Below are 16,149 nucleotides of genomic sequence, written 5' to 3' on the forward strand. Positions count from 1 at the left end.
AAGGAAGATATACCACCTTTGCCTGAATATGTGTGGAAATGGATCTATGTGGAGCCCTACTGGAAGCGATCATTTTAGAAGTATATGATGAATAATGGGTACAGACAGTGGATTATGAGCACATACCATTTAGATGCCACAAATGCCATGAACATGGGCATCTATACCGAGATTGCCCCACAATCAACAGGGAAGATAACCAAAAACCACTGGGGAGAGAGACCGTGAGGGTTTCACCAAAGTCGGGAGTAAAGGAAAAGGAGGAAAGCATCCACACAAGAAGGCAAATGAGGATAGACACACAAGACAAAACAACTTCAATATCCTGGAGGAAGAAGAGGGGAACAAGGAGATAGTCCAAGACATGGAGAATGTAACAAAGGAACAAGATAGGGTAGCTGACATGGAGAATGTAACAAAGGAACAAGATAGGGTAGCTGACATGGAGGATGTCACAGTAAACAACCAGCAAAAGGATGATCTACCAAGCCTAATGGAGATCAGTAGGGAACAGGAGATAACTCCAAGTGAAGCAAGAATAGAGGACCATGAGTTACAGGAGATTCTTGATAGGAAAAATCTAGATCTAGAGAAATTTCTGGAACAAGGAAAAAACATAGGGGTGGATTCCCTGCCAAAAGAGGACTATGATAGAGTGCAACAACTCTTTCTCTAGAGGTCACAAGCGAAGGGCACTGGAGTCAAAAGAAATCATGAAGGCTAGAAGCCAAGTGGGGTCAAGATGATGTAGAATCCTCAAGCACAATCTCCAAAGAACTCGGGAAGGAAAAGAGGAAGAAAGAGGCAGAATGAACTGCTGAACGAATGTGGAAAACTGTTGATCAACTCAGGTAAGATGAAAGATCTTACCAGTTATTCCTTTACTAACCTTTCTTAATGAAGTTCACAACCTGGAACATTAGAGGAGTAGGGAATAGAAGGAAACAAAGAAATCTTAGTAACAGAATGAAAGAAGAAAAATCAAACATGGTTTTCATTCAAGAGACAAAATGTTCGATGGAAAAGATAAGAGGTATTCATAATAAGTGGTTATTCAAATATGAGTATTTATAGGTTAAGGCAAATCACTCGGCGGGGGGATTCTCACTTTGTGGGACCCACAGAAATTTGGAATTCTGGATGTTGAAGCATCCAGGAACTATCTCTCCCTGATATGTCAACCTGTAGGGGACAAGGAGATATACATGATTACAAATGTTTATGGACCTCAAAAGCAAGCAGACAAGCTCAAGCTTCTCACTTCCCTGGAGGAACTAAGAGCGAGACATCCCATTTTTCCCTGGATCGTTGCAGGAGATTTCAATATGATAAGATCTCTTTCGGAAAAAAAGGAGGCACTAGACAGCTAGGCAGAGACTCCATGGCCTTCCAAAACTTCATTATGAACATGAGGCTGGTGGACACTGAAATAATTAATGGAACCTTCACTTGGAACAACAAAAGGGGAGGGGCCCATCAAGTTGCTTCCAAACTTGATAGATTCATGATTTCAGAGGACCTCTTTCTCTCAGGACCTGCCATGATAACCTCCATTTTGCCCTTTGGAGGATCAGATCACTGGCCTGTATAGCTGGAAGCCACCTTTATGGGCACTCCCAGAAACAAACCTTTCAGGTTTGAAAATGCCTGGCTCTCACATCCTAATTTCACTAATAACGTTGAGACATGGTGGAGAGAGGAGTTGAATATTCAGGGCACAAAGATGTATATGCTCCAACAAAAACTTAAACATATCAAATCTTGTCTTAAGTTTTGGAACAAAAATGAATTTGGAGACATCTTCAAAGCCAAAAGAGATACTGAACTAAAGCTCCAGGAGATCAAACAGATCATCATCACAGATGGCTTCACCGAAGAGCGGAAAAATTTAATTGACTCTCTAAAGGAAGAATGGGAGAATCGATGCTTACAAGAAGAAATTTTCTGGAGTCATAAATCAAGAATACAATGGATTAAAGAGGGAGAAACAAACACAAAATTCTTCCACAAAACCACTATGGCTCACAGGGCACACAATAGAATCACAAAGATCAAAGATTCTCAAGGCATTGAGCTTGTTTCTCACAGTGATATGGAATTAGTCCTTGTTCAGCACTTCTGCAACATTACAAAGGAGCCTCTAGAGGACAGATCTAGGTTCATTGACCATTTCACTCAGTATATCCCTCAGCTGGTTACCAGAGAGGACAACCACAATCTCAACAGGCCAGTTTCGGAAGAGGAGGTCAGTGAAGTGATTAATGAAATGCAGAGTGGAAAAGCACCAAGCCCAGATGGATTCAATGTAGACTTCTTCAAGGCCTGTTGGGAAACTGTCAAAAATGATATCCTTGAGGTTGTGGAAGACTCAAGAAGATCCAAAAAAGTTCTAAAGGCTCTGAATGCATCCTTCATAGCATTGATTCCAAAGCAGGAAAATGCCATGACTCCGGATGGTTTTTGGCCCATAGCCTTATGTAATGTGGTGTATAAAATTATCTCTAAAGTAATAGCCAATCGCCTCAAACCACTTCTACTCTCTCTCATATCAAAGGAGAAAACAGGCTATGTGGAGGGAAGAAAAATCCTCAACAATATCATCCAAGCTCATGAGGTGGTACACTCTCTCAAAAGCAACAAACAAGCTGGCATGATCATTCAATTGGACCTCGCGAAAGCCTATGAAAAATTGAGTTGGGCTTACATAAGAGCAATTCTAAAAGCCTATGGTTTTGATCAGAATTGGATAATATGGGTTATGGCATTAGTTACCTCAACCAATTTTTCCATACTGCTTAATGGAGCTCCATCAAGGACCTTCACTCCCTCCAGAGGGCTCAGACAAGGAGATCCGCTTTCACCGTTCCTCTTCATCCTCATGATGGAAGGGCTAGGTAAAGTGATTAAAATGGCTAATGTTGAAGGAAGAATTCAGGGTATCAAACTCACTGCAGATGGAGAGGCAAACACTCATCAACAATTTGTAGATGATACTATGTTGCAGGGCATACCTATAGTCAGGGAGGCCAGAGCAATCAAAAATATCTTAAATGACTTTTCCATGGCAGCAGGCACTGAGGTAAGCCTTAACAAGTCCAAAGTATTTTTATTTAACACTAATATTACTATTCAAAGAAATATTACCAGATTTCTTGGATTTCAAAGAGATCAGCTACCTTCCAAATATCTTGGCATTCCTCTTACTGACAAACCGCTAAGCAAGAATGTGTGGGAAACTATTTTAAATCAACTTCAGGACAAGATCAAAAAATGGACATGCAGATCACTAAATATGGCAGGCCTCCTTCTGCTCACACAGGAGGTCTTGTAGGCCATCCTCATTTTTATGTTTTCATCTCTTCCTGCTCCTCAAGGTATTAAGCAGCTAATAAGAAACATACAAAGGGACTTTCTGTGGGGCAGAGGGGAAGAGAAAAAGAAGTGGGCTTTAGTAGTCTGGGATAAGCTCTGCAAGCCCAAGAGCCATGGTGGACTGGGGCTTCATGATCCTGAGACCCTCAGCAGAGTCTCGGGAGCCAAACTTTGGTGGAGATGGATTAAGGAACCGAATGCCCCCTGGGATAAACTTTGGAAACAAAAATATGCCAAGCACTGGCAGGAGAAGGATCACATTAGAATGTCAGGGCAAATCAGGGGCTCCCATATTTGGAACCTTGCCTGGGATAATAAAAGCATTGTTCAACACCATTTTTTTTGGGAAATTCAAGCAGGGTATCTTGCTCGATTTTGGGAGGATAACTGGCAACAGGAACCCAGCCTTTATAGGGATGATTTTTCAGATCTCAAAAATGACACAAACAGCAAAGGTATGGTTCTGGTAAAATACTTCTGGGATCAGGGAAGGAATAATGGAAATGGATGGAGTGGAAGGATCTAGGATATAGTGATGAAAACCAGCTGAAAACCAAGGCAGAAGCCCTCACCCAGAAGCTAAAGCATAGAAGGGTTCTTGTTTCTTCCTCAATGAATCAATTAAGATGGGGAAAGAACACTGAAGGCAACTTTAACCTCAAAGAGGCCAAACATGAAGTCACATGATTTAACTTTGTGAATCCTGATCAAATCTGGAAGAAACTTTGGCAAAGTCCGCATTGGATGAAAATAAAGCTATTCATCTGGTTAGTGCATCAAAGGAAGATCTTAACTTGGGAGAATCTCCTCAAGAAAGGCTTCATTGGTCCTTCCAGGTGTTACCTTTGTGGCGCTCATGAGGAGACGATTGAACACCTTCTCAAACTCTGTCCTTTCACTTCAAAGGTGTGGCACTGGGTGGTTTCTATTTTTAGACAAACTAATAGGGATATTCTCAGCATATCCAACACTCTAAAGAACTAGAGGAAGAAATTCTCATGGAATGAGATAGTTAATAAATCTTGGATTCTGGTTCCAAGTTTTGTCATCTAGCATGTTTGGAAAGAACGCAACAGTCGAATCTTCAAAACCAAAACACACAGGCCCCAACACACAATTGAGCAAATTCTAAGGCAGCTCAAAGACACAGTAAGAAGCTTGCTGAGGACCCTTCCTAAAGATCCTCCCCTGCCCCATGAGGAGATAATTTTACTTCACTTGGGTCTCCAATCTATTAATCCCCTAGGTATAATGAAGACAGTGAACCTTCTAAACACGTGTGCTACCATCTGGACGCCTCCTCCTTATGGTTTCTTAAAGGTTAATATTGATGGAGCAGCTAAGGGCAACCCAGGATTAGCAGGCTTTGGGGGTGCCATAAGAGACGATCATGGACAATTACAGCTAATCTTCCATGTCAACTTGGGGAAGGCCACAAACAACATGGCTGAGCTCATGGCATTAAAGAAATGCTTGGAAATCCTGGTGAATTTTAGTTCTCACAATGTTATAATTGAAGCGGATTCGGAATTAATTATTAGATCAGCTAAGAAGATTAGCAATGGAACCTCTCCAGACAAAGTTTTGAAGCACTAGAAGCTCTTTCAGGTTTTTTACCGCATCTATTCTCACCTGCAAACCCTTAAAACTATCAGATTTTCTCATGTGAAAAGGAAGGCTAACATGTTAGCAGATCGTTTGGTGAATGGAGTCACAAATAGGGACAAGGATCCTAGGTATGCTTGGGATTCGCTTCCCCCAGGTAAATTGCAGGAGGATTGTCTTTGTCACGCTACCCAGGATATGGAACTATGGACTAACAGATTGGATCAGAGGAACCCTGAAGACCAACGGGAGGTTGGTGGGCTCCACATAGTCTAACCTGCAATGGTTCAGTCATTCCAAGGTCTAGATCCCCTTTGTTTGAATGATGAATGGTTTGACTCGGATTGTTCCACAGGGTGGGGTAGCCCTTGTCATTTGGCTTAGGTGGTGGTTGACTGAGAATCCAAGTGATTGGGATTGGCTCAGGCACTACCCCATGGAAGGAATCAAAGGACAACACGTGGCGATAAGACGTTTGTTTTCACGCAAGTCAAACAGTTCAATACCACAAGCGGTATATCAGGTGGGGTCTGAACAGTTTCCAGTTTTTCTGTGTTTGGTTCCGATTCCACTCTTTGAGCGAAACATTGCTGAACAAGGAGAGAGAAAACCTCGTGTTTCTCATCCTTTCGATATCCACGATGATCGTTGGATCTTAATCAGTGGATCAACGGCGGCGATTGTTGGTGCGTTTTGATCGGACCCGAAAAATGTTTAGAGTGTTATGCTTTAACTTCTATCAGGTCCATTTGTCCATTTGCCAGTTTTCAGTTTGATTTGTGGTGGGTCCTCTTATGGATCCATGGTGAGTTATGGACTTGCCCTACAAGGTTTTCTTAGCTCCTTGTGCTTTGTTTGGTGGTTCTCCTCGGTTTTCCGGTTTAGGTTCTCTTGTTTTGGGTGATTGGTTTGGTTTGGCCGGCCCAGCAAACTGTTGAACTCTCACAGAACGGGTGTGGCACCATGTAAATTATGTATATTTGACTAAGTTTAATAGAAGTTCCTACTCTTACTTGATCAAAAAAAAAAAGAAAAAATAGCTTTCATTGGTAAAATTAGGATTGAAATTGTTATAGTAAATCAGTTTATTTTTATTGATAATGATTTTGTCATTTTGGTTTTTTTTGTTAATTTGTTAGTAAGATTCAATTTTATTGTCATTATTATATTGATTGTCTTTCTTTATATTCAAAACATGTTTTACTACTGTATTAAACTTTTAGTTATTGTTGGTCTTTTCCAACCCTACATTTTTCAATGAGTTAATTTTCGTGAGTTGTAATTTCATGTAGGTTTTTATTTGTTGAATTATGATAGTGATTTTTAGCTAACATTGAGTCTCTTCTATTGTATAAGAGTAGGTGCCTTGCTAACTTGATTTGTTTAGATCTCCATTTTTTACATATGAGTGGTCTCACACATTTTTTTTAGCCATAGTCTATTTGTTAGATGTTTTAGAGGTTTTTGGGGAAGATTTTCTAATCAAATTTTCCCAAAATCTAGTAGGGATTTGTTGGAATCGCAATATTGATTTGTAAACTCTCAGCAATTTGAGTGCCCCTGGAATTTTTCAAGGCATTGAATCTATATATACAGCTAAAAACATGCTTTAAAAACTAAAAAACAAAGGTTTTACTAGAAATTGTTTCGCTGCACTGACCTAAAACTCCAAAAACGTCTAATAATTAGACAACTCCCAGTCTTTTGTTCTAAACCTATAGATATATTTAGTGTTCCATTGTTGTGTTAAATTTTTGGTTAGTGTTGGTATTTTTCAACACTACGGTTTTCAATGAGTTAACGGTTGTGAGTTGTAATTTCAGGGACGTTTTTATTTGTTGAATTGTGATAGTGATCTTTAACTAACATTGGGCCTCTTCCATTGTATAAGAGCAAACGCCTTCTTGACTTGATTTGTTTAGATCTTCATTTTTTGAATATGAGTGGAGTTTGACACATTGTTTTAGCCATAGTCTATTTGTTAGATGTTTTGATGGTTTTAGGAAGATTTTCTAATAGAATTTTCACAAAATCTAGTAGGGATTTTGTTACACAGTAATTTGTCACTGCCTTCCTGTCAGTCACCCTGCTGTGCCAATCACTAAGCTTCATGCCTTCTGAACTGGCCCAAAAAACCCATTTTCCTAAAGTTTTGTTCATCAGCGCGTCTGTTTGAAAAATACCTGCGATGACTGGCGCTCCATAGTGTATTCCGCGCGCTGCCAGCTCGGAAGGACATCACTTTTCCGCGCTGGTCGCCAGCGCGCCTTTCCCGTGTTCTTCCGCGCTGACATGACTGTCCTAGTTATGTGGACGCGGCGACATCGCGTCAGTTTCCTCATAATCCGCGATGATCCAGTTTGGGCGAATTTGTTCAAACAACCAGCCTTCCAGATAACTCCAGGCTTGGTTGTTAGCTTTGTGAATGTCGACTCCCTTCTCTGGCATGTATGTTCGACCCTTTGCAACCACTTCCCTTGAAGATAAGCTCATCCTTCCACCCTTATGGGAGACTCCTTCTCCTATATAAACTCTCACCATTACCATGGGCAGCTAGTTTTTGGATAGTTAGACTTAGCTTGGAATAGCTTGGATTGTACAGAGCTTGTAGTGCTCAGATTGCTGCTATAGGTTTGGTGTGCTAGGTGTGGAAGTGATTGATTGCTTAGGGAAGGTTGTTTTGTGCTATTTGTGTGAGAGAGAGGGTTGTTTGTCTCGGGAGAATCATCCTCAAAGGTGAATGCTTGAGATACATGCTGACTGGCCCCTCCTGAGAAGGTTACCGACGTCAGAACATTTGGTTGTATTCTTCTCTATTCTAATTAATAATAGATGACTGCTATTATTGTTCCATTCTCATTTGTCTATGCAATGGTTAAATGTGAATTACATCTTTTCTGACTGATGTATGGTTGCTTTTACTAGATTTCACGCTTGTGTTTGTTTCCCCTTCGTGTGTGCAGGTATCTATTCGCGGAGATCGTGGAGGATTGTGACCAGCCGAAGCGGAGGAGCGAAGGCAACATCTCTTCGTCAAACGACAGCGTAGGAATCCAAGTAGGTGCTCTTTACCTCTTGTTTAATTGTAATTAGGAACATGCGTAGCAGCATTGTGTGATTGTTGCTAGACCCCTGCTGGGCTAGTAGGGATCGCCTCTATCCGTAGAGGGGATTTACCTCTCCAACAATTTGGCAACTCCGCTGGGGATCAGCCTTTTTGTCTCTTGAGTCCACTTTTGTGTTTGGCTTTGATTGATCTCTTTTCGAGTTTTTGGGATTGTCTCTTTTGCTTATGAACTTTCTGGGTGTTTCTGGGAAGCATCTTTATTGTTAAAAGGCTCTTGCCTTTGGTTCGGGAAGTTTTTATTTTGGCCTTCCTTGTTTTTTGCTCTCAGCGCGTTTTAATTCCGAACAGTCGCGCTGACATCGCGACCCTGTTCTTTGGTTTTCTTTCCATCGCGTCTGTACGTCTAACAATCGCGCTGACCTCATTTTCAAGGGCAGCGCGCTTTATTCGTGTCCTTCCGCGCTGGCATCGCGCCCCCGCTTCTTTGTGGTTTTTGTCATCGCGTCTGTGTGTTTTATTTCCGCGCTGACCTTGTTTTTCTAAGACAGCGCGCTTTATCCCTGTTCTTCCGCGCTGACGTCGCAAAGTTGCTACAGGCCTCCCCCTGTCAGCGCCGAGTTGCTGAAGGCTACCCGCGCTGATCCTGTAAAATTCATTTTTGACCAAATTGGCCTCTTGAACCTCTTGCTGTGACTTTCCCTTCTTCTCTCCACCTGTCTGATGACTTGTTTTTCATTGTCTGAACTCTGAACTGCTTGATTGTGGAGCTTGGTTCCATAGGGTTCCGTTTTTGCTCAGCTCTTAAGTTTGCAAATACCTTCCCTTTTTGCTTTCGCTGCTTGGTTCGTGTTTCCATCGTTACTTTTGCAATTGCTGGGTTGTGTTGGGTCTCTAGTTGACTGGTTGTGACTCTCGTCCTTCGGGTGTTCGCTTTTCTCTATTGATTTCACACTCTAGCCCTAGGACATCTAGAGGCCGTGTGTGTGTCAAGCCTACCGTAGGGGATCTTGTTTGCTTGTTCGACCAGCCGATTTCAGATTTGTTTATGCACTTGTTTAGTGATTGTTGGAGTGTTTGGATTGTGTTTCCGAGCGGTCTTTCGCTTCCTCCTTGCTTGCAATCCTCGCTTGTCTTGCAAGAGCTTAGATCACATAGCTCGTGCGGATTTTGTTTTCCTTTGATTTGGAAGCTTTGGTTGAGTGTTTCGGGGACTTTGTGTGCTTTCATTAAGTAGTTTACTTGGTGTTCCGGTTCCTCCAAATTCATTTAGATGCTTTGTGTCATTGAAAAGAAATCAAACCAGTAGCTTTGCTTTGAAAAATTGAAAAGGAAAAGAACATTTCATTTATTTGCATCTTCAAAAAGAAAAAGTTTCCTTTCCTCGTTTTAGTTGCATTAAGTTGCTTGTTTGCTTGTACTTGTTTTGTTTGGTTAAAAATTCCTTGCCCTCTCGTAGCTAGAATTCATCGAACAAAACGAAATTCTTTGGCATATAGATTGCATCTAGGTAATTGTGAGCGAACATACGATAGAGCTTGAAATCGAAACTTAATCTCAAGATCAACTGTAAAATGAACCAAATGAATCTAAAAACGCATTGGAACTAAACGCAAATATCTAGAGGTCTAGGTTAGAGACGTGTTCCGGCGTCTTTAAACATAGTCACTGTTGTTTCACATTAGGTTGGGTGATTCCTCCTTCTGTGACTCGATAGTGGTCTAACACGGACTGCGCTCCCACGTACCGTCGCGTATATAGGGAGACCCCACTAGGCTTTTATCCTTTATCCATAGGAAGCCGAGTCGGCCGCCCTACGATTCGCAATGCAATGAACACAGCATTCACGAAGATTGACCACCTGTACCCTAAAAAGTATTCTGTGGTTTTGCGAAAAGTTTGGCACACCCTCTACCTAGAGTTCCAGAGCAGTCACTTTTGATCCTTTTCGGACTCCCTAAATGAAAAGGTGCCTGTGAGCATCTTGTCACTTCGTGCTCATTAAACATTCGAAGGAGACTGGAGTCATATTTTCGTCCTTTTCTCGACTCCTGAAACATGAAAAGGTCAAGTCTGGTTCTTGTGTCTTAAAATTAATTTGGCCACGATAACATCACCTATTTTAGATCTTGTGTGCGATAGTTTTGAGTAGGGTTTTATCGTTAGTTTCCTTTAGGTTTTCTAAGGGGTCTGGTCATCCTGGCTGACCCATCAACTCCCGGTCTAAGTGATCAAGGTTCTCCGTCCTCTGTTGCTCCAGAGATACCAGTTGTAAGCAGTACTCTTCCCATTGTTCCGAGTATCCAGCCTATCAACGTACGTGCCCCAGGCGACGAAGATTACATAGAGGATTGGAATCCCATCTGGGAGCCCGATTATACCCCCCGTACCCCTCGTACCCCTCTCGGTATGTCGTCTCCAATGTCTTCTTCCCACATGGATGAGACAGCTTCCAGCACCGGTGAGATACCCGTGGTCACAGACGTCGAGACCCCAATCCCGGCTTCCTCTCCCCTCCCTCCACGATATCAATCAGTGAGGGATAGGTATGCCGCTAGAACGACTTCTACTACTATATGGGATCCTAGTCTTGTTGCCTCCACTGGGCCTTTTGTTTCGCAGCCCCTTAGTACACCCCTTACGACAGGGCTTAACACGCCCGTCACCTCAGTTCCCACTCAACCTACTGTCTGTGTAGCACGTTCGACTCCGGTCGTCAGTACCGTACCGGTTTCCTCGTCTGAAAACCCTCAAGCTGGTTCCTTTGTTGGTGGAATTCCAGGATCAGGACCGTATGATGCTTTTGGGGAACCCATAACGGACCCGGATTACGAAGGTCCCTTCTTTTTCTATGATGAAAACGGTGAGTTCCTTGAGAGCATCTCAGGCCTCCCTCATCACCCTTTCGAAGAAAACGAGGAACCCTTGAATGTCACGTACGACTACGCTACTCATGTGTTCATAGGGAACCGGGATCCTCCCAGGCAGCCCATAGGACCACCCAATCAAGGCCAGCCATTCTACGTGCAAACCCCCCAGGGGCAACCACTTTATGGCCCGCCTGACCCAGGACAATCTGGGGGCCCACAAGGTCAACCTTACCAGGAACAACCCATGGGCATTGGAGGTCCGCCATATCCGTATCAAAATCAACCTACTGGACAACCAGAGCAACCTTCTTTTCAACAAGGCCAACTCGGTTTCCAGCAAGGGTACCCCTCTGGACAAACTGGCTCAGTTTACAATCCTCCAAATCAACCAGTGGCCCAGCAAGGGTATCCTCTTGGGCAGGGTGGACAACCCTATGTACAACAGGGTCAACCTACCGCCCAGTCTGGTCAATTCCCTGGGCAGGGTGGACAACCCTATGTTCAACAGGGCCAACCTACCCCTCAAATCATGAATCCTTCTGGGCAAGGGGGGCAACCTGCTATACAGCAAGGCCAACCCTCTGCTCAGCCCATGCACCAAGGAGGGCAGCCTGCCATACAGCAAGCCCAGCCCTCTTCTCAATTTGTTCACGCTGGGGGACAAACGGGCCAACCGTCTATACAGCCAAATCAACCCGTTGTCCACCCTCATCGTCAACCTGGACAAGCTGGCCAACCTCGACGTCAACCAGCTATCCAGCCAATTCGACCATCCGTTCCGCAAAGACAACCCTTGGTGGCACATGGACAACCTGGTGCCCAGCAAGGCTACCCTACTGGCCAACCAGGTCCATCTCGAATCCGACCAAGTCAACCTTCGGGACATATGGTTCAACCTCAGCCGGTTCAAGGACATTACTCTGGGCCTCAAACTCAAACAGGTTATCAACCCTCATACCAAACGCAGCCTGCCTACCAGGTTCCGTATGGGACCCAGCAGTCATCTGGCTACCAGCCACCCCAGGGGCAAAATCAGTATACTCCTTATCAAAATTATCAGCAACCACAGGTCACTCCTTATCAAAATTATCAATATGGTCAACCTGTCGGGCAAGCTGCTAATACATGGGGAGCTGGGGGGCAGACACAGGGACAGCCGTCCGCATATGGCCAAAATCCATACGGACAAAACTCCTACGGACAAACTCCCTATGGACCAGGTCCATCGGGACAAAATTCCTACGCGCCAGGTCCTTTTGGGCCGGGCCCGTCCGGACAAAGTTCGTGGGGGCAACCCCAATCTGGGTGGAACCCTAATGTCGCCTCGAATCCGCAGCCACAGATGTCCTTCAACCCGCAGCTACCATTTTTGGCAACGTTGGAACTACCTGATGTGTCCAAGTTAACAAATGACCCTATTTTGCATAATCCATATTGGCCACCGGTTCCAACCAAAATACCAGGTGACTGTCCAAAGTTCGACGGCAAAGCCGGAGAGGATCCTCAGGCCCATGTAATGACTTATCACCTTTGGTGCTCATCTAACTCATGGCTTGATGATTCTATCCGACTTCACCTCTTCCAGAGGACTCTCACTGGTTCAGTTGCTAAATGGTACATCGAACTCAATCGCGGCATGTTTTCAGATTTTAACTCGTTGGCTATGGCCTTTTTAACTCATTTTCAGTTACCCATTCGGTACGAGACTGGGACTCATCTGCTCACGTCTCTAAAACAGGACACGGCGACGCACATCTCCGATCATATACATGAATGGAGAAGGCGTCGTCGCTTGATTAAATTTTGGATCCCTGATCAACTCCTGACTGACTGGTTTACCACGTCCTTTGTCCCTAAAATTGCCAAAGATATCGCAATGGGGGCGTGTGTAACTGAGGAGCAAGCAATCGCGCGAGCTCAATACCTGGACTTAGTGTATTCTCAGTCAGGTACTTTGTATGAGTATTTGCCAGATGCCCCGAGGCACGGACAACCCAAAGCTCCACCAAAGCCTTCTGTTGATGGAGTTATCAGTTCCGTAAATTCATCATCTAAGAAATCGACCGTGAATCCTGGGAAGCAGAAACAAAATGCCTCTAACGAGAATGCTTCTCAGAGCCAATCTATTCCTGGGAATACCTCCGAGGTAAATGCCGTTCAATCCACCGCGGCAGACAAATCCTCGAAAGGCAAAAAGAAAGGAAAGGCCAAAGAAAAATCTGGACAGCCCAAGCAGAACCCTCCTAAACCTCCTTCCGAGGAAGGAGCCAAACGGAAGCCTAAGTATCCTTGTCTCATTTGCGAGGAGGATCACTACACCAAGGATTGCCCCAGGCGGTCCGAGGTTAGTCGGCTTTTGAAAGGTGCTCCAGGGCCCCCTGCCGTGCTTAAAGAGCCTTTCCCGTCCCAGCAGACGCATCAGGTGGCAGATCCCTCTCAATCCTCTTCCTCGTTCGGTTCTCAAGTGTTCATGGCTGGAACCATCCCCATCCATGTCACGACTCGAGCGAAAGATTATCCATCTTCAGCCGGGAAAGAGCCGGAGGTTCCCTCCAGCGCTCCTCCGTCCAATTCTGGTCCCCTTCACATTGAACGGCCCAGCACCGAGACGATCCCCCGACCCCCTCCCAAAGGTGTACTCAGGAAGTCATCTTATAACCCCAATGCTCGTGCTGCACAGCATTATAGCATTGTCGAGGACTTAGCTCAGGCTCCGTCTGCTATGTCCGCATTAGAAGTCCTCCAGAGCTACCCCTCCCAGAGGAAGTCCCTGCTATCAGCGATTGGTGGCATAGACCCGGCAGATTCGGAATTAATCTCTTTTGATCTCGAGGGTTTTACGCAGAGATTGCCTCACCAGGTGGCCTTCCTTATACAGGTTCTCATCAATGGCAAAACGATCCATCGTACAGTCATTGATGAAGGTGCCTCAACCTGCATCATGTCGGTTGCTTGTTGGAAGGCTATTGGTTCCCCTGCTCTGAGCCAGTCTCCTACCACCCTAGAGGCTTTCGATGGAAGAGAATCTCGTCCATATGGTATCCTCCCGCGATTGCCTATCTCTTTAGAAGGGAAAACGGTAGAAGTCGAGGTTGAAGTCGTTGACGCTAATCTCACTTACAACCTCCTCCTTGGACGAAGCTGGACATATGCCATGCACGCCGTGGCTTCCTCTTTGTTCCGTGTCGTTCGTTTTCCCCATCAAGGGAAAATCGTCACAGTGGACCAGCTGTCCTTTTTCGCTTCCTCTTCTGAAGGGAATGTGCCTTTCATAGAACATACCTCCAAATCGCTAGTGAGTGTGGGTGCTGGATTATTTAAAGATCCCTCCCTGATGGGAGTCTTTCCCCTCCCACCTCCAAATCTCACCTCCGTTAACATGATCGCAGTGTGTTCCGATCCATGGGTGCTCCCTCCCTTGAATCAGGAAGACTCTTGGGGCGAGAGGATGCCGTTGAGTCCCGCCGAGCTCAACTACATCGAGATAGTCGCTGCATCGGCTCCACCTCCTGAACCTGCTTTTCCAAGCAGTGTTCCCGATTCATATGACCGCTTCCCTTGGTTGGGAGAAGAGGCCACTTCGGATCCCCTGAAGGAATCATTTCCCTCCGACGAGGCTATCATTGAGACTATGTCTCCCGAGGAGCTCCCTTGGTCAGATTACCACCATCGCTCTTCGTTTCTCCCTCCTCATTCGGAAATGGCCACATGTCTCGAGCGGTTTGCTTCATGTGTCCCATCTATCCCTCTCCAAACGCTTGTTCAGTTGTATCAAGTGTCTTCGGAAGGAAACATGGGTAACATTACGCAAACTCTGGCTATCGACATCTCTGTCAAAACAGGGGTTGTCGAAAATATTTATATTGGAGTCACATGCACTCCTGAGGAAATTCAACTTTATACCGATTTATTTCGTGAATTCCGTGACGTTTTCGCATGGTCTTACGAGGAAATGCCTGGCATTGACCCCAGTATCGTGGAGCACGAAATCCCTACTTATCCCGGCGCTAAGCCTGTTCGTCAGCGTTTACGCCCTGTGCACCCTCGAAAGGCTGCAGCCATCAAGGCCGAAGTCGAAAAACTCCTTCGAGCTGGTTTCATCTATGCCATTCCTCTCACGGAATGGGTATCTAATATAGTCCCTGTGAATAAAAAACAGGGTACTATTCGGGTTTGTGTTGACTATCGCGACATCAATCGCGCCTGTCCAAAAGATAACTTTCCTACGCCTTTTATTGATCAGCTTATCGACGATTGCGCAGGAAGCGAAATTTATTCATTTATGGACGGCTTCTCTGGTTACAACCAGATCAACATAGCCCCCGCAGACCAGCACAAGACTGCTTTCATTTGTCCTTGGGGCACCTTCGCTTACAAGAAGCTACCTTTCGGTCTCAAAAATGCCGGTGCCACTTTCCAGCGTGCGATGTCGTATGCTTTTCACGATATCCGACACATCGTACAGCCTTACCTGGATGACCTACCAGCTCATTCAGCTAAACGTCAAGACCATCCATCTCATTTACGCGAAATCTTTCTCCGCTGTCGACACTACCGTATTCGACTCAATCCGCATAAGTGTGTCTTCTGCGTAGAATCTGGCCGACTGCTCGGGTTTATCGTCTCCCGGGAAGGTATCCGTCTGGACCCCCTTAAGGTCGAGGCCATTTTGAATCTTCCTCCCCATGCCTCTCTACAGCAGTTACAGAGCTTGCAGGGGAAAGCCAATTTTCTCAGACGATTCATCCCAAATTATGCCGAGGTGGCTAAGGGTTTCACGCGATTATTGAAGCGAGACACGCCCTTTCGCTGGGACGCTATCGCTCAACAATCTTTTGAGCGTCTTAAAGACCTTCTGGTCTCAGCTCCGCTCCTAAGACCTCCAAATTATCACCGTGACTACACCCTTTATTTGGCCGCCGCCGATACCACCATCGGCATGGTTTTAGTGCAAGACGACGATGATGGCACCGAGCATGTTGTATATTATCTTAGCCGCAACCTTCTGGATACAGAAACTCGCTATGCATACATCGAGAAGTTGGCATTGGCAGCTATCTGTGCCGTCCAACGTTTCCGTCATTACATCCTGTTGCGCACGACGACCGTGATCTCTGATTGCAACCCCATGACCTATATTTTGTCACGTCAGTTGCTGGGGGGCAAATACTCAAAGTGGATCGTAATCCTCCAAGAGTTCGACTTGGAATTCACTGCAGCCAAGTCTAAGAAATCGCT

At 45.0% G+C, this 16,149-nt stretch overlaps 1 pseudogene; it reads left to right on the forward strand.

The window, feature by feature from the left end:
• The first annotated feature begins 5,055 nt into the window (after window positions 1-5,055).
• LOC149179440 (heat shock 70 kDa protein 1-like) overlaps window positions 5,056-16,149 on the forward strand; it is a 71,094-nt pseudogene continuing 60,000 nt past the window's right edge.

Source organism: Pinus tabuliformis, chromosome 4_1 (genome assembly GCF_031772625.1).
Source record: "Pinus tabuliformis cultivar Carrire ecotype Pingquan chromosome 4_1, CPIR1, whole genome shotgun sequence".
NCBI lineage: Eukaryota > Viridiplantae > Streptophyta > Pinopsida > Pinales > Pinaceae > Pinus > Pinus tabuliformis.